Source organism: Mastomys coucha, unplaced genomic scaffold (assembly GCF_008632895.1).
Source record: "Mastomys coucha isolate ucsf_1 unplaced genomic scaffold, UCSF_Mcou_1 pScaffold20, whole genome shotgun sequence".
NCBI classification, from domain to species: Eukaryota; Metazoa; Chordata; class Mammalia; order Rodentia; family Muridae; genus Mastomys; species Mastomys coucha.
In genome coordinates, this window is record NW_022196903.1 from 59,728,678 (window position 1) to 59,751,789 (window position 23,112).

The following is a 23,112-nucleotide window of genomic DNA, read 5'->3' on the forward strand; positions in this document are numbered from 1 at the left end:
GGGTCTCAACCACCAACCAAAGACTGCACATGGAGGGGTCTGATTGTTCTGGCAGCATGTGTATGGTAACACTGCTTTCTAGATGTTCCCCTCACCAGGTAAAAGTAAAGTCTTTCAGATTCCCTGTTGGCTCATCTTGTTGACTGCCATCTTCCCATCCCTGCTCAACTCTCCCACACCTTGAGCCCGTCTCTCTCCAGTCTGGATTGTAGTTTTTGGCCTGAAATGTAGCCTTTTGGCTCAGAATTTTCTTCACTACCTCCTAATTCCTGACATTTGGCTTTCTTCTGGCTATTCAGTTTTGCAGTTTCCTCTACTGAAGATCCATAACTATCTAAAGTGAGGGAAAAAAACTCAGAGCACTGTCGTTGACTGGGTAGAGGTTGGTACCCTTACTCCCATCCCAATTCTCTTCTGAGCCTCTTTTCTCTGACACAAAGGCTCTGACATCCATTGCTCTGGCCTATCCAATATCAGGTTCTTCACCATTCAAGCAATGTTGGGTATGGGTTTATCTTATGGAGTGAGACTTCACTTAAATCAGATAGTGTTTGGTTACTCCCTTAACCTTTGTGCCACCATTGCATCAGCACATCTTGAAGGCAGATCACTCTTGTAGGTTGAATGGTTTGCAGCTGGGTTAGTGTTTACCTTCCTCCTTTGGTAGTGTGCAGAGTGCCTTTTAATACCATGAATGCAAGTCTATGTGCATGAAGGTTTTAGGTAGGCACCAGATTGACTTTTCTATATTCAGTTAGTTGAATAAGTGCTGTCTTCAGCAACAGGGCCTTGTGATCACTTCATGAAGAGCCACCAATAGCATTGGCAATAGCCTGAGCTGTTTGGGGGTTCTCACAGGACTCTTTTGGCCAAGAGCTCGATTAGATGTAATCGCTTTCTGAAACTTCGTTCCATGGTGAGTGATGTCCAGTTGTGGCTCCATTTCTCCTGTTCTTTGGTGATTTCTAGATTGCCTTCACATATGATATATGATAGGAGCATCTACTGTATTAGGTTTCCATATGCCTCTGAAATGACCCTTACTTTTAGCTGTCCCTCTCCATATTTCCTCCATTGCCCACCTCCTGTCTTCTCTGTCTGATGCTCCCATTACAGTTCCCCACCTTGTCTATCTATAACTGTGCATTTTATTTCCCCTTTCTAGGAAGATTCATCCTCTCTCTCTAGTCTCTTACTTTCTTCCTAACTTCTGTGGTTATCTGGATTGTAGTTTGCTTAACAATGACTCAAGTTCTAATATATATATATACATATATGCATGTATATGCACATATGCACCAAATTTGTCTTTCTGAGTCTGAGTTACCTTGTTCAGGATTTTTTTTCTAGTTCCATCCAGTTACCTGCAGATTTCATTATTTAATTTCTAATGGTTGTGTAATAGTCCATTGTGTAAATGTACCACATTTTCATTAGTCATCCTTTGTCATAATGTTGTTTCTTATTTCTGTCTATTATAAACAGACCAGCAAAGAACATAGTTGAAACATGTCTCTGTAGTAGGATAAAGCATCCTTTGGGTTTAAGCCAGAGTGGTATAGCTGGATCTTGAGGTAGATCAATTTCTACCTTTCTGAGGAACCACCAAACCGATTTCCATACTGGCTATGCGAGTTTGCATTCCCACACGCAATGGATGAATATTCCTCTTACTCCATATCCTCACCAGCACAAGTTATCTTTTGTTTTACTGATCTTGGCTGTTCTGATTGTTATAAGATAAAATCTCAAAGTAGTTTTGATTTGTATTTCCCTGGTGTTTATGAGTATTGAATATTTCTCAGACATTTGAGTTTCTTTATTTGAGCATTGTCCATTTAGATCTGTACCCTTCATTTTAACTGTAGTAATTTTTTTTAAAGATTTATTTATTTATTATACGTAAGTACACTGTAGCTGTCTCCAGACGCACCAGATGAGGGCGTCAGATCTCATTATGGGTGGTTGTGAGCCATCATGTGGTTGCTGGGATTTGAACTCATGACCTTCCGAAGAGCAGTTGGTGCTCTTCCTCACTGAGCCATCTCACCAGCCCGTAGTATTTGTTTTTGATATCTAGTTTTAAAGTTCTTTATATATTTTTGGTATTAGTCCTCTATCTGGTGTGTAGCTGATAAAAAAAATCTTTTCCCATTCTGTACATTGCCACCTTCTCTGAATGATAACTGGTTACCACATGGAAGATTCTCAGTTTCTTGTGGTCCCCTTGTGTTAATTGTTGATCTTAGTGCCTGTGCTTTTGGTATTCTGTTCAGAAAGTCTTTTTCTGTGCCCATGAGTTTAAGGGTATTCCCTACTTTCTGTTCTGTCAGATTTATCTGGCCTTATGTCGAGGTCTCTGATCCATTTTTAGTTGATTACTGTGCAGGGTGATAAGTATGGATCTATTTGGATTCTTCTACATGCAACATTCAAATATGACTAGCACCATTTGATGAAGATGCTGTCTTTTACCTGTGTGCATTTCTCACTTCTTTAAAAAATATCAGATGTCCATAAGTATCTGGAAGGTGTGTATTTTTCTGGGTCATTAATTCTATTTCATTGATCAACATGCCTGTTTTGTGCCAATACTGTGCTAATTTTATTACTATAGCTCTGTAGTACAATAGGCAGTCAGACATGGTGATACCTTGAATATCTCTTTTTTTAATTCAGGATTGTCTTACCTATATCCTGGTATTTTTGTATTTCCACATGAAGCTGAAAATAATCCCTTCAATGTCTGTGAAGAATTGCGTTGAAATTTTCATGGGGATTGTATCCTATCAAAAGCCATTTTTACTATGTTTGTCTTCCCAATCCATGAGCATAGGAGATCTTTCCATCTCCTGATGTCTTCTTTAATTTCACTCATCAACAACTTAGTGAGGAAGGATAAATAGCTAATATTTGAATGTCCCTGTTTTTTTTTTGAAATGCTGAGCCCTTTCTTCCTGCTGGCCATTTTTGCATTACACCTTACTACCAGAACTCCAGTGTTTTGCTCCTATTTCAACCCAGAATTCAGCAGAAGCTTCCGCAACATGATTTACACATTTAGCTTTTTTTGGTTAGATTTTGAAATTTGAAGTATTCTGCTTCTTCATTCAGCCCTAAAATCAATGTCTCCATCAAATCTTTCACCTCAGAGCTCAGGGAATTTAGCAAAAGAGGAGGCAGAAGGAGGGTAAGAGCCGGAGCAGATGGAAGACACCAAGGATTCAAGGACTTCTAGACACAGCAAGGATAATACACATAAGAGTTCACAGAGACTTAGGCAGCATGCACAGGGCTTGCACATGTCTGCACCAGATGGTGCCCAAGAGCTGAACCCTCATCCTTAACCCAAAAGCCATCTCCAAAAATAACCTCTTGCAAGTGAAAAAGAAAAAGTTTGAGGTACTCTTATTGGGCAAAGTAGCATAAAGAGTAGGCCCCGTGCCTGGCAGACCAACACAAAATGAACTCAATGACATTTTTCAAGGTTTTATAATGGTTTCATAATTTTAAGTCGACAGTTTTATTCATTTACATTGTATTTTGTTTGCTTGTTTGCTAACTTACAAGTCCTGTGCGCGTATATTGTGGCTTCTGGTTTTGTGTTTGTATGGGATTCCTGTGTGAGCAAACATGTGTGTTACTGAATCTTGTTTCTTGTGGTTTTTCTTTGGCTCTTTTTCTTGTTTGGTCATTTGTCATGCTCTGGTTTATTTATTTATTTTATTATTATTCCTTAAATGTCTACTTTTTGTCTTTTTCTAAACTCTTCTTTTTTTGTGCCTTGGTGTTTTGCCTGCATGCATATCTGTGTAAGGATACCAGATGCTCTGCAGCTGGAGCTACAAACAGTTGTGAGCTGCCGTGTGGGGGCTGGGAATTGAACCTGGATCCTCTGGAACAGTACCCAGTGTTCTTAACTTCTGAGCTGCATCTCCATCCCTACTTGTTTTTTTTAAATTATTTTATTTATTTACATTCCAAATATTGGCCCCCTTCCTAGCTCCGCCTCCCAGAATTCTTCTTTTCTTTTTCTTTATTTTTTTTAAAGATTTATTTATTATTATATGTAAGTAGCTGTCTTCAGACTCATCAGAAGAGGGCGTCAGATCTCTTTATGGATGGTTGTGAGCCACCATGTGGTTGCTGGTAATTGAACTCAGGACCTTCGGAAGAGCAGTCAGTGCTCTTAACCACGGAGCCATCTCTCCAGCCCCCCCAGAATTCTTCTTCACCCAATTCCTTCTCTCCTTTGCCTCTGAGAGAGTGCTCCCTCACCCACCCACCCCCCTCAGCCACCTCCAGTCCTTCCCTCCCTCCCCGACACCTTCCCTGAGGCATCAATTCCCTATAGGATTATCCTCTTCCACTGAGGCCAGACAAGGTCAAACAAGGCCTCTGCAAGTGCCAGGGACCAAGGACCAGCCCATGTATGGTCTTTAGTGGCTTAGTCTCTGGAAGCTCTGAGGGGTCTGGTTAGTTGACACAGTTGTTGTTTCTATGGGGTTGCTGTCCCCTTCAATCCTTCACCCAACTCTTCCATAGGGATCCCTGACCTCAGTCCAGTGATTGGTTGTAAGTATTTACATCTGTCTCAGCTAGCTGCTGGTAGAGCCTCTCAGAGGACTATGATAGGTTCTTCTCTGCAAACATTGCATGGCATCAGTAATAGTTTCAGAGTTTTGTGCCTGCCCTTGGGAGAAACAGAAAAGATATGGATCCAGATGGGAGAAAAGATGGGGAGGAACTGAGAGAAGTAGAGGGTAGTAAACCACCATCTGCATATATTGTATGAAAATATATATTTTCAATAAAAGAAAAAAGAACAACTTTTCACATAATTGAGTATGTCCATCTCACAAGCACTCATTGTTGTGTATGTAATAAATAAACATATTCTATTTCTAAGGCCTGAGAAATGTTGCCTTAACCCCTTTTGACAGTATTTGGAGGCAGGGTCCTCTGTGGGATGAGCATCCTTATAAAAAGACTTGATGGCTAGTTCTGTGCTAGATCTTCACTGATGAGAGAACAGCAATCTTCAAGCTCAGCATAGAGGCATTCAGAGAAAAAAAGCTGCAGAATATAACGTTGTATTCAAATTTCAAGTACTGACAATGTTTCTCTCATTTAGTAATGGTGTGATTTATTAGAAATGGCACAATCTCAGCGAAGTTGAGACTATGGTTCTTATTTACTTACAAGTGATGAGCACTGGCTACCACAATGACACTACTTAGAACCAGTATTGTGGTTAAAGGTGTGGTTTATTTAATCAGACTGTTGAGTTCAAATCATATTTTTTAGGAAAGTCATTTAATCTCTCTAGAAAAAAAATCCTCATTTTTCCCCATTTTCCTGATAGACCTAATAAGAGTTGTTAGGATTAAATAAAGCAATATATGCAGAGGCCCTGATCTGTATAGTAAGTACTCAGTAATCCTGCAGGTGCCCTTAAAACAACTAGCCTAGTTTACTACGTAGAACATGGTTCACTGAAAAAATTTTGCATTTCAACTATTTTCTTTTATAAGCCAGTAATGTAATTAATAGTAGATAACACTGGACATATTACCAGAAAGTATGGCACTAACTTGCTTTTTATGATAAGAATATATTGTTAAAAAACACTCAAGGAGTTCTTGGTTCATGGGAAGTTTCATTGGTATTTTCTGGTTAGCATCACAGGGCCTCTGAGGGACCCTCTGTGATAGCTCCCATCCTTCATCCTCTGTTGCTCAGAATGCACCAATAGTACCCCACCACCACCACCATTTCTTCTGGGGTCATCATTCATCCTCTGGATAATGCTGTTTGCTGGATTCATGGAAGCCACTTATAGTGTCTCATCTTCCCTCCCCGTCTTTTTTTTTCTGTGAAGTGGGAGCTTTGGTTTCTTAGTAATTCTCCAGTGCTAAGAAGGCACCCAACAACTCAGGTCATCATCCGCTGCCAGGTAGGGCTTCCTCAGACTTCATCACTTCCTAGAACAATTTACATCTGCAGGAAAGCACTTATGTTTTCAAATTTATTATAAAAGATAGAGGCCAGAAGAACGCATGTGCCTGTGCCACCGACACATCGAGGGCTTTTCTCCCATCCCTGAACTACCATAATCTATGCATGTGTCATCAGCAAGTAAGCTCTGCTGGGCTCCTTTCCCTGGGAGATGTGGGTTAGAAAGGCATCCTAGTCTCTATGTGCAGGTGTGATTTACTGGTGACCAGACCCCACCCGGAAGCTTTGGGTAGACTCCAGAGAGTCACCCCATTACCATAAATATGGATGTGTTCCAGAGGGCCTAGTTATTAACAATAAAGGCCATTTACATAGCTTGACAAATGTCACTTCTGTAGTGTGCTTTGTGCTGGGCTAGAGACAAAGATCAATCAAATCTTTTATCATATTAAGTTTTGGTCTCATTATCTAAATTGTCCTCTCCTTAGTTTACTTCAATATATTAACTTAATGTTAGAACAGTCACTTAAAGATCACCAAAATAATGAAGCTATACAGTATAAGATTTTAAACGATTTAAATTAAAATTTAAATTAAATTATCGATAGACACATATGCCACAGGCATATGTGAAGGTCAGAGGATAATTTTGTAGAATTTGCTCTCTCATTAACCTTTATGTAGACACTGTGGATCAAATTTGGGTCACCAGTCTTGCATGGCACGATTTTAAATTTTTATATACACATAGTACATTGTTTGTGCATGAGCATCTCACAGTCATTTCCTCCATTATGTTTAGCTGTTGTACTTCATTTCATGATACATACTGGTATCTAACAAACTTGAACAGAACCCACTTAAAAGGGACTTGTAACTTCTCCCATTGATTCAATAATTTCTTAGCAAAGTTTAGTGAGCTCTTTATGAGCTAAAACTCATCATTGATCTGTTTATTACCCTCTTAGGGCTTTACTAGGTTCTGAAAATTCTGTATATGTTTGAGTAATTCTTTGAGCATTCCAGATGCCTTCATCTTCATCTTCAGCCTCCAGTCAGTGACAAAAAACAAACAAACAAACAAACAAACAAAGCAGCTAAAATACACCTGTTTTCACAAACAGTGCCAAGAGTGGACTTTTTCGTGACTTCAGCTCTTTGTCCTTTTCAGTGAGTACTTAGACGTATAGTTTATTTTTTAATATAAATGTTAAGAAGGAACACTTATGAACATAAAGTTGTATAGCCCTGCTTCCTAAGTAGTTTTCTCCAAGATGTCTTTGGTTGTATCTATATTTACTATTTCAACAATTTAAAATAAATTTATACATACCAATGTGAGAACTAATATACAAGTGATATATCTATGATAACATACCTCTGGCAGGTCACGTATCATGTAAGGCTAATATTCTGAATTCTAAAACAGAATAATCAAGATTTTGAAGTCAAAAAAAAAGAAAAAAGAAAAGAAAACAAAAAAGAGAAAAAAGAAAAGAAAGGAAGAATGAAAGAAAAAAGAAACAGAAGAAAGGAAGGAAGAAAGAAAAGAAAGAGTGAAAATGAATACCTATCTCGTATTTTTGAAGTATCTAGATGGACACATATCCATGTAAACATTTATTTGTATGAACATTAATAACAATCTGGCAATCTGCTCATAATACTGAATCATCACAGCCCAGTGGAACTGAAGGTAACATGTTTTTGTGTGTTTTCTAATGTTTGTTTGTTAAAATGAATGTGTTTATATAATGTAAAAATACCCAGTAATGAAAAACCTAGGGCCTAGGAATAAATGTAGCTCAGTGATAGATTCTAGCATGTTTAAGGCCATGTGAATTGTGGGCATTTGAAAAGTTTTATGTAAATAAATTAAAAATAAACAGGCTGCCATATAGAAGTACGTGATACAATAAGTTAATAAATGATCCAGTATAGCATAACCTAGAGTTTTATCTCACCATTAATAAATGTGACATTTAAAATCAAGAACATTATTTCAATACTGGAGTTGGTGTGAGGTAGTTTCTTTAATTTACATATGAACAAAACGAGATCTTCATGCACAAAGTGGATTCTTGCAATGAATCCATTCTTGCAGTAAATGCTGAATAAATGAGGGTTTATATTAATATAACATGGACTGATGAGTCTTCTCAAAACAAGCTGGCTGGTGGCCTAGAGCCCAGGTCTTCAGTTGCTTCTAGAGTGCTCTCCGGTGTTCGCACATAGCTCTCCATGAAACATACAGACAAGCATACCAATGCCTGAACTAATGTGAAAAGGAGTGATCATTCCTCAATTTTAGAAATGCTACTTTCCTCTAGATTTTAGGATTGTTTTTCCCACTGAAACATATAGAATAATACTTAGAAGCGGCATGCAAACACATGAGACACAAACGCTGCTTACTGACGGGACATTCCAGTATCAACCTACAGCTGCAGGGAGCCACCTCCACGGAACAACCTCAGGGTTAATGTGGCATCTGTCCAGCATCAGCTTCAGTATGGTCACCAAAGTTGCTCCCTGGTGGAACATTTGACTAGCAGGGCTTTCCTGACTTTCCTTCCTGACCCCTACTCATCCACTCTCATCATTAGAGTCCATTCACAAGTCAGCCATGGTGACTAAAGCCACTAAGTTTCCTCTTGACCTTCAACTCCTCCTCTCTTCCCCACACCAAGTTCCACTTTTACTTGCAGTCAAGTCTGTTATCACAAAGTGACCTTTACTTTTACTCTAATCTAGCAGTGTCCCTTTGTGACACTGCCGTCCAGGCTTAGTCATATTCCAGTCTACTCTCATAACAGGGCCTGAGCAGAGCGGTTGAAATAACCAATGAGGTCAGGGAACCAGAAGTCTCCAGGGGCGGGGTGGTGATGGTGAAGGAAACAGTATGTTCTCCAAAGGTGTTAAAGCAAATAAACAAAATTCTATGGAAAACTGGATGGCCACTGTAATGGCTGGCAGATGATTCCCTGGTCTTTAAACCACAACCAGCAGTCATCCACAGCTCTTTGAACTGAATTGTTTCACCAAAGCAAAAGAATATATTCTTATTAGGAGGCTATGGGTGGTTACTGAATGCTCAGAGGGAACCTGCTGGCCTAGGCCTGCGCTCAGGGTCTCTTTATACATTCACAGACTCTGGAGACCCAACAGCTGCCAACTGCCACAGCTCTGTGTAAAGATGAAAAACTCTGCTCAGAAATGTGGAAAACCCCCGCAGCCTGGCAAGTTCTAACTAGGTACAGTTTTGAGAAACTGGGTCTAAATAAAGAGTATGGAGGGCCCTCCTATAAAGTTTTTGAGAAATGTTAGCTTGTTAATATTCTGCTTAGTTCAAGATTATGCAAAAGAGATTTTGTGATTCGTGTAGTGGCTTCTTTGCAAAACATCTTCCACATTTGGTAAAGCTGTTGTTCAGCCTCCTCTGGTGTGGTTATTGTCACTGGCTTAGGTGGTAACAAAGGCAGAGGAAGTTCATGAGGATTATCTCTGTCCTTTCAAGAGCAGATAAAGTCAAAGCAACCACATCTTCCTAACATACAAACAGAATAAATGCCAAGTGTGACCCCAACTTTAACTAAGTTTATTAGACACACCCAGTCCGCTGACACCACGTGCCTGTACAGGCACCCTTTCCCTGGGCAGGAGCATCATTCAAAAATTCTGGGCTTGACAAACAGAAAAAGAATAAAGTTTCTACCATCACCCTTCAAGCCATGTATGAGTTAGGCGTTAGCTATCATCAAGGCAGATGAGCTACATCCCTTGCTCTGGTGTTATCTCACAGACAGCTTCCTGAACCTCAACCTTGCCCTTGGAGTACCACAAGGATGCTCTCCCTGACACATTGTGATTCTAGGTGTATGTGACCAGCTTTCTCTTCCTTGGAGCATTCTTCTCTAGCTGCTGCAGCTTGACACCAAAATCAGTTCCAGTTGACTGTAGGGGAATTTAGGGAGATAAGAATCAGTTCAGTGATAAATTTCATCTCTCATCACTCATCTCTCATCTTGTCAGGGGTTAAAGTCTGTAACTGGTGGTTACCAGTTGCCACTTCCTCTCCTTCCACCTCTTGAGCTATGCTTACACCCAGGGCCCCTGGGCTATTGGCTTCTCCTGTGTCTCCACTGAGCCAGCCAGGGATATGTCTAGGCTAGTCTGGGGGTATTTCCAAGCCATGAGAGTAGCAAGATTCTTTTCTTACAAGTTCCATACTGACTTCTTTGACTTTTTTTCTGGAAGATTCTGCTTTCAGATTCCCTGTCTACCTCCCTAGTGCTAGGGTTATAGCATGTGCCAATATGCCAGGTTCACTTTTCTTTCTTTCTATCTTTATTTCTTTATTTATATCTTTCTTTCTTCCTTCCTTCCTTCCTTTCTTCCTTCTTCCTTTTTTCTTTCTTTCTTTCTTTCTTTCTCTCTTTCTTTTTTCTTTCTCTCTTTCTTGTGGTTTGTGTCTGTGTGTCTGTGTGTCTTTGTGTGTAACAGACAGAGAGAAAGAGGGAAGAAGGGATAGACAGAATGATAGAGAAAGGGAGAGAAGGAGAGTGGTTTCTATATCACAGTAGCAATAGCTCCCAACTTTCAAATTGATTTTCACTTGCCATTAGTATCCCTAAGTAAGTGTCTTTTTAGGTAACTCTCATATGAGTAAAATCAATTTGTATTTATTCCTAAAATGCCTTGCACAAAACTTTTAATCTTATCTGGAGTCCATTTTATAGAGTGCTTTTCATAGGGAATCTGGATAAACTAGAAACATTTTTAGATGAAATTTCTTACTTACAAAAGAAAAATCTTGCCAGGGTCTGCATTAATCAGGAAAGTAAAATATAAGGCATTATCCCAATTCCCAATTTTTGAAGGAAAATATATACACAAAAAGTGGGGCTGGAGAGATAGCTTAGCATGTTAAAACCAAGCCTGGCCTCCTACGTTCCTCCCATCTACAGGACCAACGGAAGAAGAGAACACACCACACCCACAGCGGCTTTCTAAAAATCCCTTCTTCTAGGGAATCTGTTAACTGTTGTCAGCCATCTACAAGCACGCACTTAAAATCACAATATTTATCACATTATTATTCAAAGATGCAAAGATTTATAAAGGTATATATATAGTAGGAATTTGTGTTTTCTTTCTACAGGGAGAAAATACACCATTAGTTCCTATGTGGGACACTGCGGATGAGACCTTATCTTGGGCAGATGGCAGGAGCTCTGGGAGAGGGTTCTGACGTCGGGGGGGGGCACTCAGGTCCCCATTTGCCTTTTGTTTGATTTTTACAATACTGGGGTGAAGCTGAAAGCCTTGCACTTGCTAGGCAGGCTGCCCCACAAAACTGATTCCCTTGCCCGTTTCTGTTGCACAGTAGATTATCTGGCCAAAGTAGATTATATTTGAAATGTCAGTTATACACGAAGCTCTTCTATCCTGCCAGATATTCTAAATTCTTAGATTTTAGAAGCTTTTCTTTCAGAATTTGTGTGGTTATATTTCGTCAAACTTCAAGACTGGCCTGTATGTCAAGCCTATTAAAGTTAATGAAGAAAAGCAGTCGATTTTGCACCAAACGTTTTCTCTGCTGATTTTTTTTCCCGTGAAAGTTGCTATGTGTAAATAATATCTTAATATTTCATGACATAAAGAGAATTTTGTTTTGTCATCTTATTTAGGAAGGAATGACTGATTCTTTATACTCAGAAGTGAGTAGAAAATAATTGGTGTGGCAGCTTGTACATAATAGTGACAGTGCACTAAATATCACTTAGTTACTAAGTAGCTAAGAGATGCTTTCTGGCATGGAGAGGCATAATGCTTACATTTAAATAATATTTATAATTAACCATAATGTATGAACATTTCTTTTTTCTAGAATTCATTAAAATAATAAAGATACAGGCAATTGATTTGAAAACTTAATGGGCCATACACAAAGAGGATTTATAAAGAGTCGGTTGAGTTAAAACAAGTTGTTATTCATTTTCACTTTTGTCCAAGAATATGGCTCCTGACCTGTATTTCAAGGGCAAACTTTTGAAAGAATTTCAATTTTTACTGAAAGTTTTTATTTCAATCTCTAAGAGAAGACTCATTGGAGAAGTCCATAGGGTGGTGAGAACCTCTCAGTTCCCATCTGGTTTATGTTGACTATCACAGTCTGGAGTCTAACTATTATGGTAGGAATAGATCCCTTCATTTTCTGGGCTATTTGCTGTTGATCAGTACAATGTGGCTTGATGATTTGCTTTTTCATAAAAATAAAGCAGACAACAAATCTTTAGTTTGCATTAATTTCAACAAATCTCAGAGAAAATGCACTGGCCTCTGTAAATGGTGGTGTAGAGAATCTACTGAACTATTGTAATCTGTTGGTAGAAAGGGTTTATTGGGGATCAAACTAGCAAGACCCTTTCTGAAGGGTTGGGCAGAGAGAGAAGCAAGCAGATGTTATATGGCATTCATGAGGGTGGGTATCTGTGCTGATACGAGCTGTTGACCAGAAATTAGTTGACCTTTGGGGAGAGGTTATGAGGTGCTCCTTGAAGATTAAGAGTAGTTTCTGATCTTAGCCATTCTGGCTGGTGTGAGGTGGATCTCAGGGTCATTTTGATTTGTATTTCCCTGATGACTAAGGATGTTGAACATTTCTTTAGGTGCTTCTCAGCCATTCAAGATTCCTCAGTTGAGAATTCTTTATTTAGCTCTGTACCCCATTTTTAATTGTGTTATTTATATTTATGGAGTCTAACTTTTTGAGTTCTTTGTTTACTTTGGAGATTAGTCCTCTATCCCTTGTAGGGTTGGTAAAGATCTTTTCCCAATCTGTAGGTTGCCGTTTTGTCCTATTAACAGTGTCCTTTGCCTTACAGAAACTTTTCAGTTTCATGAGGTCCCATTTGTCAATTGTTGATCTTAGAGCCTGAGCCATTGTTCTGTTCAGGAAATTTTCCCCTGTGCCAATGTGTTTGAAGCTATTTCTCTTTTATTATATTTAGTGTGTCTGCTTTTATGTAAAGGCCCTTGATCCACTTAGACTTGAGCTTTATCCAAGGAGATAAAAATGGATCAATTTGCATCATTCTACATGAAGACTGCCAGTTATTCCAACACCATTTGTTGAAGAGGCTTTCTTTTTTCCACTGGATGGTTTTTGTCAAACCACTGGATCTTCTTTGTCAAAGATCAAGTGGCTATAGGTGTGTGGGTTCATTTCTGGGTCTTAAACTCTATCCCACTGATCTACCTGTCTGTCTCTGTACCAATACCATGCAGTTTATATCAGTATTGCTCTCTGACACTACTGGCTGATAAAGCTAGGGCCCTCCACCAATGCCATCCTGGAGATCTGAGAAGGATATATTTGAGTAGGAAGTCTAGAGCAAATAGCCTCCAAATCAATTAAGAATGACAGACACTTACTTGTTACATGGACAAGCAGCCGGGGCTCTTCCTTGTTGATATTGATAGCTTCGATGCGGGTACACGGTGTTAGTCTTTGCCTACACAGGGCATTGTTAAGTCTTTAGTCACAAGACCCAGAAGAACTAAGAGATTTTCTTGTGGATGAACTTGGGGAACTGCTCTGCTTTGGCAAGGCAGTGTTTCCAGTTTAGGCCAGGTCCTGGCAGTAGGTAAGGTGTGGGCCATTTTTTGGAGACCTGTTATTGCCTCTCTTAATGTAGACAAAACAAAGTAAAGCAGCCCATCTTGGAGGCTTGCTGTTGCGAGATACAGTGATGAGCAGAGACCTTGGGACTGTTTTATAGGTGCTGTCATAATTTGTTGACATAATATAGCTCAGCCAAAATGCCAGAGAAGTCAACATGTCATACCTCCCTTTAAGCTTAGTAAAGGTAGCTGCCAGCCAGGACTGTGTACCGCACTGAGCATAGATTGAAACTGTTTGAGCCTGCCTCAGAGCCTGCCTATGTGAGTGTGCACATGTGTGCATGCACATATGTGTGTGTGTTTGTCATATTTTTAGACAGAATTCTATATTTTTTTCCACGTGTAAGAGGTTTAATTGAGAGGGAGAGAGGGGACAATAGCGGAGAGAGAAGATGGAGAGAGCGAGTCAGAATTCTATATTTTAAACCAAAAAATATTTTATTAAAACTTTTTTTTTTTTTGCCAAGCAGTGGTGGCACATGCCTTTAATCCCAGCACTTGGGAGGCGGAGGCAGGCAGATTTCTGAGTTCAAGGCCAGCCTGGTCTACAGGGTGAGTTCCCGAACAGCTAAGGCTATACAGAGAAACCCTGTCTGGAAAAATCCATTTATTAAACAAAAGAAATGGGCTGCAATTTTTATTCACAAATAACCTGCACATTCTGCCCATACTCTCTCCATCTTACATTCCTTTAATACCGAGTAACTTTTGATCAGGATGCAATGAAATTATATAAACATCCCATTCTCCATCAAAAATGTTATTGGCATGGAGATGAATAGTTTATTTGTTGATTACATGCTGTTTGTTTGTCTTGTGGATGAAACCTTGACATGGTGCACATGAAAAGCAGGCACTCTACCACTCAGCTACATCTTAAGCCATCAACTGTTGTTTCATGTTTGCTTACTTTGATGTTGAAAATATTTAATTGGTTCTCGAAAGATTCCCTGTTTTCTGGAACAAAAAGAAATCCCAAGCTCATAAATTTCATATCCTTAGGAATGTGGCAAAGAAGAGAATAAATGTAGATTATACTCCATGTGCACAAGGGTGACAGTCATTTAATCTCAGAAAACATGTCCTATATGCTTCATCAAGCTACTAAGGGCCTGTGCCAGAGGTTGGAAAAGTTACAGAACATGTTCAATCAAGTCAAACAAAGATCGTTAATTAAAAAAAAGAAAAGAAATGTGAATGCTTTATTTGGTTGTCCAGCTACTAAGATTTTGGTAACTGAAAGATTAGCATGGTTTCTGCTCAAAGAAGAAATGTTGATTCATGGTGTGTTCTATATTTTAAAATTTTAAAATTAAAATATATTTTTTTAAACTTTTAGTAAAATATATTAAACAAAAGATATGGTCTGTAATTTTTATTCACAGGTAACCCTCACATTTTGCCCCTCCAGCTATCCTTCCTCCATCCTACAACATCTCAGTCTCTGAAGTTAAAATTCAAGGTGAAAACCTCGAGGAAGGAAAAGTCAATAATGCTTTTGTAGTCAACTAGATGCAGAGCGCCCTCTAGGGACACCATTGCATAAGTGCTGTATTTCCTACTCAAATGAGCCAAGTGAGGAGGAAAGACCAAAGAGTGCAGGCAGCCACAGTGTATGTGTGCTGCTCCAGTCTGGCTTCTCTTTGTGCTTCTTCTAGACATAGACATAAGAAGTCTGACCTGTGTATGCAGCATCAGAAGAGTGATCTGGATAATCTCTAAACGTAGCAAAGAAATCAGAACCCATCCAATAATGCAGGAGAAGAATAGCAGGGTCTACACCTTGGTCACCTGGACATACATGTCAGAAATGAAATACACTTTTAGGGAATTATTTACATTATTAAGAACACATTTAATTATATAAAACGTTTGAAAAGTTTCTTCTTGTCCAAAGACAGTACTACTTTACAAATTCTCTGACGGTCATTTGAAGACTCAGCCAGTGAAGGTGCTTGCCAACAGGCCTGATGACAACCTGTGACCCACAGAGTGAAAAGAAAGAACTGACCCACATAAATGAATGAATGAATGAATGAATGAATGAATGAACGAATGATAAATGCAAATTTTTGCCAGGCGGTGGTGGCACATGCCTTTAATCCCAGCACTTGGGAGGCAGAGGCAGGCAGATTTCTGATTTCGAGGCCAGCCTGGTCTACAGAGTGAGTTCCAGGATAGCCAAGGCTACACACAGAAACTCTGTCTCGAAAAAAAAAATACAAAATGTTTAAAGCCTTTACAGACTATGAGTAAATGCTCTTTCTTCTCCTGCTTCTCAAGCCATAGCTCTTAATGTTTTCAGTGGTATGGTAACTAAAACATTAAGACTTACTAACTTAAAACATCCCACACAATTCCTTTGTTGATTAATCAGTTTCTTCCCCCAAATCCAGAAGCATATGAAAATATCAACCATCCTTGACACTATTCTTGTGGAGGCATAAATGAAAATCTACTCATCCCAGATAAGCAATTCAGGATGTGAGAGAGTATCTGTCCCAGACAGCTTAGTTAGTCCAACCCTCTTTCTTGGCAGTCCACTGGTCTGAGAAAGTCTTCATATTCCTTACTGTTAATGTAACCTCAGAGAATGAGGAGCCTCAGAGAATGAGGAGAATGAATGAATCTAGTCAGCTTCAGGGACTTCCTGAAGCCATTAAGTTGTTTCTTTCCTAAGTTTTGATAAGCTTCCTTGCAATACAAGTTTCATTTAATAGGAAACTGGAACACAGCACATACTAGTAAAACATAACATGTAGAACTTTGAGCTTTGACCAGTATCTTTTGTGCTACAGTTCTTTGTCTAAGCTACCAATCCCTGGTCTTTGTACATTTGGAAGCACCTCCATTAAAGAAACTACTACCAATTTTTCCTTGTCTCATACTTAAATCTTTGTTTTCCAGAATCTTTCCTTTGAAAACAAGGCTTGAAACACAAGATAAAAACTCAAATTGTGATTCTAGCAATGAGTGGGCAGGACATGTGGACTCTGAAGGAGGAAAAACACTAGCTCTGAATCCTTGTCCTGGCTTTGCTGTCTGTCTGTCCTTTGCCCTGCTGAGTGTGGCTTCTCTATCACATAGGAGATGATGTGAGAGGTCATGTGGTCCCAGAAGGATGGTTTTCTGTTTTATCTATTGAGTGTAATTGTTTTCCTCAGGAGTTACCTACATTCTGGTGCTAATTAAATACCTATATCATGAGACCATGAAACAAAGTCTTCTTGTTTGAGTTGTATGCTCACTACACATCAGTGATGCTAGCTAGAAAGATGCAGGTGCCCAGTGGCCTTAACATACGAGGTGCAAGGAGTTGAGAGCACAGATCAGTCACTGGCTAAAGTGAACATCTGCCCAGCATTTTATTCAGCTCATGAATAAGCAAGGTATCCCAAAAGATAAGGTAGCTCAGTTACAGAGCACTTGAAGAATCAGGTGTATATATAGGCAGTTAATGAGAACTGCTAGAAGAGGCAGATTAGACACAAACAAAAAATTTCCCTTTAAGGAAATAATCCATAATATTTGAGGGGCTTTTTCCACCAGAAATGATTCTACATGTCAGCAATAGCTTGGCTCTGATCAACTAATAAAATGTAAATTATTAAATGACTTTGGGTAAGTTTTGTAGACAATAGTGTTCAAGACCGTCATTTGGGGGATGAATGTTTTGAATGTTTTAAAGATGTTTCCGCTGGAAACCTTTGAACTAATTCTGAAAGCATAAGAACTCCAAATATTCCTGGCAATTACCCATCCCTCTCCCTGTCCTCTCTGATGGTCTACTGGGCTCCAGGCAGGAGAGCCATCAGTGGAAAAACAGACCACAATCACATAGAAGCCGGGGGAAGCTAATTTTCAAAATTGCATTGTCAAATTGGCTTCACACACTGTCCCCCCCTGCTTCCACTAATTCCTATTATAATTATGTGATAACATTTTGCTTTAAAGTGGCCGTGGAGGAGTAGGGTTCAGAGCATGCACGTGTATGTGGAACCAAGATGACAACCTGGGGTTAATTCTTCAGGCACCATCATCCACCTGTTTCTGAGACATGATCTGAGACATAGTCTGGAGCTCACCAAGTGGACCTAGATGGCTGGGCGAAGAGCCCTGGGACTCTCTATGTCCTTGTCTCCCTAGTGCTGAGATTGTGTCTGAGGCTTGGTGTGATGCAGTTTTGCAGTTTCTGGAGCATCAAACTCAGATGTGAGGGTTTGTGAGGAAAAAGGAGACAGAGCTGTTTTCCCTAACCTCTCTGTTTTTTTATTATTGTTGTTGTTTTGTTTTGCACTCTGCTGCAAGCCTCAGTTCATTGTATTATAATAAGAATATAACAATGTGTGTGCAGTTAATTAGTGATCTAAAAAGAAAACAGAAGCCTACCAAGTTTAATGATATTTTTTTTTACCCGCAGTTGTCAGAATTGTGACTCTATAGAAAGGAAGTAAGTCTGCATTTCTCATGTTTTTAGGGAAAATTGAAATTCATAAAACAAAAGAAAGCATACTAATTAAAAGCAAAGTGCAAAATATTTCCACCTACTTAGTTTTTACATTTATTAGACAATATTCTCAAAACTGTGTTCATATTCTTATAACACCTAAATAGGCTGCCTTCTAGCCAACGGCGTTATTAAACACTTTATTATCTTTTGTACTAAATTGAATTTTTGTGCTTTTAAGATTATTTTTCCTTTTCTTTTTAGCAATATACTAAATTTCTGGGTTCTACTTTCCAAACGCACTTGTGACAACCCTTGATAGCTATGTCGTATCTTTAGAATAAAGCAACAGTTAATAGAGCTCCATTTAGGAGCATCCAGCAAATGCGCCCTTATGGTGTGTTATCACTGAGCCTAACAGAAATAAAACATTGCATTGTTTTCCTAGCTTATGAACCAAGCCAAGGAAGGCACAAAGGGACTTACACTAGGCCCACTCTGCTTGACCTCAGAAGAGTACTTATTTAACTTCTACTACATGTTTCCACAGTCTTCAAATAAATTTTCTCAGTCATACCCATAGTGGCATAGACACTGGCAACAACTTTTCCAATGAGAGTAGTAGATTAGTTCAAGTCCTGACCAAGATGGGATACCCAGATCTATGCCCTTTCATCTTCCAGCTGAGCACTGGCTGTTCATGCCCATCTCACTCTCCACTTTCCATAGAGGTGACCAAACTACCCGCTTCCTGTCACTTACATATGCTCTCCTTTGTTGCCACTTCTCTTCTTCCGATACTGATTGAAGGCAGTCAGGAGACCCTCCCTCTTCAGCATGGTCAGGAACCCATCTCTCAGTGAGGATGCCTCTTGCCTCTGAGTTTGGCAGATATACTTCCAACCATACTTCAAGGTCTAACTATAGGGCAGATCCCTTACCCACCTGTGCAAATGCAGAGAGAAGAGAGCTGCTGGCTTTCATACACATCCGACAATCAAGCTGAAGTGGTGAGAATCCTCACTGCATGTGGTTTTTCCTCTGTGACGTCAGTGCTTTGCCGTGGTGAAACCAGGTGGTAAAGACAGGGCTGATCCAGGAGCAATGAATGCTCAAATGCACATTTGTGAAGCTGTTATGAGGACCTTCTTGCTTGATAACATATGCTCTGCCTCATTTGACCCATTAGTGTGAAGATATTTATATACATTTTAGACAACTTAATGTTTACAGTTGTGTTAAAGGGTATTCTCAATTAAACATTACCAGGGGACCACTCTATTCAATAACCAACATTTATGGAAGGCTTATATCTGCCAAGGGACAGAACCATGAATAAAAGTGAATGAACATTTTCATGGAATATATAGAGAAAACTGAACTTTGAAAAGACATCAAGATAATCTAAGTCTGGGAAGAAAATAAAGCAGAACTGAGGGACAACATTAGCACAAGTATAGAATGCTGTTTTAGGTGGCAGGTAAACAGAAGCACCCTTAATAAAGTGGCATTGAAGCTAAGACGTAAATAAACTGGGTGAGAGCCACAAAGGCACTGGCGGCATCAGGGCCCCAGAGATCGAATTGTATTTCATAAACTATGAAGAAGCCATCACAGGAAAGAACAGGGAAGAAAAAAAAATCAAAGACAAAGTCAGGAAGGCAGCAAGGAACCAGAACATTTCAGGACGTGGACTTCAGAGTGAGTCTTCTCAAGGGTTCCTCTTGCCTGTGGTCTCAAATGAACACAAACCTGTTATTCACCAAAGGTTACAATACCAGAAAATAGTGTGGACTCCTGGTAGGCAAGACTGGATTCTAGTACAAGTCAGAAAACTCCCTGGAGGGATTGGCCTTCAGTGCACTTCAGTTCTGAATCTAAAGGCTAAAGGGCAGTTTCTGCTATGGTTAATCATGATACTTCATTGAGACTGGCAAAGCACATCCCTGGGCATGCCTGCAAGGGAAAATCTGCCCTCACGCCCCATCCAAAAGACTAGATAAGAAAAAGGGCAATTACCTACACAGCCAAACAGCTGTAGTTTTGGGCAGCCTGGGTCTTCACAAGGCCCTGTTAGCCTGCCCCACCCTGGCCCAAGGCAATTGATACAGCTGGCCTTGGACAGAAACCTCTGAGACACTAAAAGACATATTTTTCCTCTTGTAATTGTACCTTTGATGCAATTGTTAGTGACAAAAAGCCAACATAGTTACTGAAGGAGTCTTAGGAGTCTTCTTAAAGGAGTGTGGCAGCCTCAAAGGTTGGTTCAGATTCTGCACAGTACTAACGCAATCTTTTTGGCCATGGAAGGTGTAAAGGTGCCCTATAGCTTTCTGTTTGGTAGTAGGATAGTGTTTCTATGGATTCTGTTTTGCAGCAGGATAGTCTGGAGGTGTACTTGACAGTATGAGGTACAGACATTTCACAGCCTGCTAGGAATATTAAAGAAAATATGAAGGTCTAGTTGTTTTTATTTATGAATTTTTTAATACAAATAACAGAAAACAGATAAAACTAGGTTTATTGCTTTTAAAAACACAGATGGTTAATTCTAGACACAGAGCACTAAGGTCAGTTGCTTACTTTGGGTCTAATAAGTATGAGCAAAGTCAAGTGTTTTCATAAGTCTAGATGCTACTGATTTCTCTTGGCAGCTGCTATAAAGAAGGTACCAGATTGGGCAGAGAACCCAGGCAGACACTGCCATACAGACTTACTTTCAGGCCGTCCAATTCCATGTTTATTTTATTTGGAGTTAACTTAGAACTTCTTAGTCTATGGGGCTCAAAGTCATATCCTCTCTCTCTCTCTCTCTCTCTCTCTCTCTCTCTCTCTCTCTCTCTCTGTCTGTCTCTCTCTCTCGTGTCTGTGTGTGTATGTGTGTGTGTGTGTATAGAAATAACAGTTACTGAGAGTTAGTGGGATAATTTTCTTGAGTTGTGTTTTAATTAGAAGCTTTCTCTTTCATTCCAACAAAGCATAATAGGAAAGAATACTGATGTGGGCTGGAGCAGTGTCAGCTCACAACCAAACTGACAAAAATATTGGTCTTGCACTGGAAGGGATGCTACCTGTCAGTGGCATCAGCAACTGGTCCCTGGACAGAGCACAGCTTATGGTGTTGCTTGGCAGAATGAAGCAAGATTAGATTCTCCTTAGGATAGTTTCAATATACTCCTCAGCTAGCAAGTAGCATTTCCCTCTGATGGCGAGTAACTGCTTAAGGATTTGTGGTCAGGTTAACTGAAGGTATGCAGGTAACAAAAATAATTAAGAGGGGCTAAGGAACAGAGTGAATATTTCTAGAATTTCACATTCGTTTTGCACAGTGTCCCTGACATATCCTCTCTTTGGCTTCTGAGATGCCAATTAAGTGTACATTATCCTATCAGTCTATCATCTTCACATTTCCCAGGTTTGCTTCATTTATATTTTATTGTGTTTTTCTTGCTTGTATCACGTTTTACTATTCCTCTCCTCAAACTGTGTGTGTGTGTGTATGTATGTATATAATATACATATATATTAGCTATTTTATATATATATATATATATATACATATATATATTAACTATTTAGTTCATATGTTTATTTGGGCTGTGTGACTGGGGAGATAATTCAGTGGGTCATGCACTTGACACAGAAAACATGAGAACCTAAGTTTGAACCCACACACAAGCCAGTCAGAGTAGCACACTCCTGTAATCTCAGGATTTCCTTGGCAAGATAGGAGGGGGAGGGGAGAAGGAGAGTCCCAGAAACTTGTGGGCCAGCAAACCTGGAACACAATAGCGAACAACAAAGCCTTCTCAGACAAGGTGGAGCAGAAGGCTAACACCTGCAATCTCTCTCTCTCTCTCTCTCTCTCTCTCTCTCTCACACACACACACACACACACACACACACATAAGAGGCCACTCTATAGATGAGTTTAGTTCTGTCTTACAGGGTTACTGGATGTGATTTTACTGAGCAAATCAACATTCTGAACTCATGTGAATGTAGCCAAAATGAAAAAAAAGCAGTGACTGTTAGTGAGGAGCTTTGTTGTGCCAGGTGATAAAGAAAGATGATTGCAGAGAGTTACCTTGCACAAATACCCCCTTTCTATCCATTGTAAACTCACTACATTCTTGAATAACTTTCAATCACTTTTGCCACATGTAACTGGCCTGTGTCTTCCTTCCCAGGTGTGAGAGCATGGAGCTTGATGACAAAATCCGGGATCTGATAGCAGGTAGCCCAGAGGCCACAGTCAGCCATAGGAATGTCTATTCTCCAAAGGTAAGGAGCCATTCTCTTCCTACTTTCTCTCACACACACTCTACAATGTGTTCATCCAAGTCATTTATAGTCAGCTATGAATGTTCTTCATGGCTGAGAAGTTAGTGTGAATCAGAACAAACCCTATCTTCCAGGCAGGATAAGTCCCCTGCTAGGTAGAGGCCTAAAGCAAGGCGTCTTGGCTCTCAGGAGAACCAGAACAGAGTTCTGCCACTAGAAAGAGCACTGAGTACCAAAGGTTTCTTTGGAGAAGGTGACCCAGTTGGCTAAGATCATCACAATTCATATCCATGTTTGTTTGCAGTTGATTTTATTTCTTTCTGCATTGCTTAAAAAAGCAGGAGGGGGAAGAGAGCTTTATTGCTAAGGAATTGTTTTGGCTTTTGATTTTCTTTGAAGATTTTTGTAGTATTGCTGTGTAAGTAGAGATAATAAGCTCTTGCTCAGGATGTGGTAGATGGCTTTTCAGGGATGCCTCATAAAACACAGGGGCTGTGCAGCTCGGGACAATCCACAATTTAGAACTCATCTCTAACAATCATTTCTGAGAGCCAATGTACTTTTGCATTCATGGCTGATGTTGAAAACTGAACACATAAGATTTTGATCAAAATGATTTTAGTTCTTATCAGTAAAGTAGCACACAGAAGACTACAAAAATTCAAGACAAATATTTTGTGTAGAACAAATGGAAACTAGATGACCCTAAAGAACATTTTGCAACAATAAATTCACAT

At 39.6% G+C, this 23,112-nt stretch overlaps 1 protein-coding gene across 1 annotated transcript in view; it reads left to right on the plus strand.

The window, feature by feature from the left end:
- The first annotated feature begins 9,198 nt into the window (after nt 1–9,198).
- Tnip3 (TNFAIP3 interacting protein 3) overlaps nt 9,199–23,112 on the plus strand; it is a 72,583-nt gene continuing 58,669 nt past the window's right edge. The window contains exons 1-3 of the mRNA XM_031382080.1: nt 9,199–9,212; nt 18,065–18,094; nt 22,282–22,375. The gene's annotated coding sequence lies outside the window, so the exon portion shown is untranslated. The remainder of the gene's footprint in view (nt 9,213–18,064; nt 18,095–22,281; nt 22,376–23,112) is intronic.